This window comes from Chrysochloris asiatica, unplaced genomic scaffold (genome assembly GCF_000296735.1).
Source record: "Chrysochloris asiatica unplaced genomic scaffold, ChrAsi1.0 scaffold00032, whole genome shotgun sequence".
Classification (NCBI taxonomy): domain Eukaryota; kingdom Metazoa; phylum Chordata; class Mammalia; order Afrosoricida; family Chrysochloridae; genus Chrysochloris; species Chrysochloris asiatica.
In genome coordinates, this window is record NW_006408550.1 from 22,833,607 (window position 1) to 22,835,050 (window position 1,444).

Sequence of the window (1,444 nt, forward strand, 5' to 3'; positions counted from 1 at the left end):
TGTCTCCCTTCCTGAGTCCCGTGTCCCCAGCCACTCCATCTGTCCACGTCATCGTCTCTGTCTGCATCCGTGGCGTCATTGCCTCTCTGGGTAGGGTCATGCTCTCTACTCTTCTCACTTGATGGTCCCAGAGACCTCTACTCCTGGGCTGCAAAATCAATCACTCCCCTCCTTTTGTCAAAAAACATCTACTTCTACATTTCCAACCCTCACAGTCAGTCCCTATGGCAATTATTCATTATTGTACCACACAAGTCTTATCCCCATTTCCTTTCGCCATCTCGGTCCCAACAGATTGGAAACCATTCAGTGGAGGTTCTACCTACCCCTGTCCCTTCTGGAACTAGGCTCCCTCATGAAAGCTTGTAAGCCAGTCACTTTTTGCCTTTAACACCCCCACCACCACCATTTTGGATAACTAATGTCTAAGTTGCCCATCCCTGTGAACCCTGTGTACCGACCGAGGGGGTGGGAGTGATCCTAACTGTAAAGATGTGTTCCTTTTTCTGAGCTACTACATCCATATGTATAGGTAAAGTTCATCAAATTATAGTGGGTTACTCTTTTTTGCTTTTTTATTTCCCTCTTTGTTCTTCTTCTAGTTGAGTTCTGATCATCAACTAGAAGCCAGGTCAAGTGGATACTATCTGCAAGTATGGGTGTTGTTGTGCATCTCCCCTCACTTCATATCAGCTGGATGCTTCATTCTCTGCTTTAGTCCTTGGTGGCCATGTCACTGCCTCTGGGCCCAGGAGTCCCTGGGTCTTGCAGTAACTGCTAGTCATCCAGGTCTCCTCCCGGGTTCACAGAAATCTATTGAATGTGGTCAGGCTTAGATCCCAACTTCATTGCTGTTTTTTATCTCCTACTCCTCTTATCGGTGACCAACATGGTCACCAGCCAGACCACATGCCTGCTTATGTATTCCCCTTAAGTCTTAGTCTTGGAAGGGAGTTTTCTCTGAGGGGGTCCCAACCATTTGCCTTGATGGCTCCCAGGCGAACAGCTTACCTGTTCTTGTAGCAATCAATCCTACTGCCATTATTATTTCAGAATTTTCCTGCTAATCTTTCCTCACAGAATATCTTCTATTCTTTTAGCTGCTCCAGGCTGGTCTACTAGTCCTTTCCAATGGAAACTTACCACCTCAGACAATTCTGGATGGGATTCTGGTTTCCACCTATGGTCTTATGTAATGCACAAGTTCCACAGGAAGTCTCTTTCACTGGGCAATTTCTGACCCCCTTTAAGGTATTCCAATCAGTTATAGGCTGAAGATGGGCTTACAAGCTTTCTATTGTGATGCTTCTGGCTATCCCCCTGAAGCATCACAGTATATGTCTATTTCACAATGGTTGTTGTTGTTGTTGTTAAGTGCCATCGAGTCGGGTCCGACCCATAGCGACCCTGTACAGGGTTTCCGAGGGTGTAAATCTTTACGGGA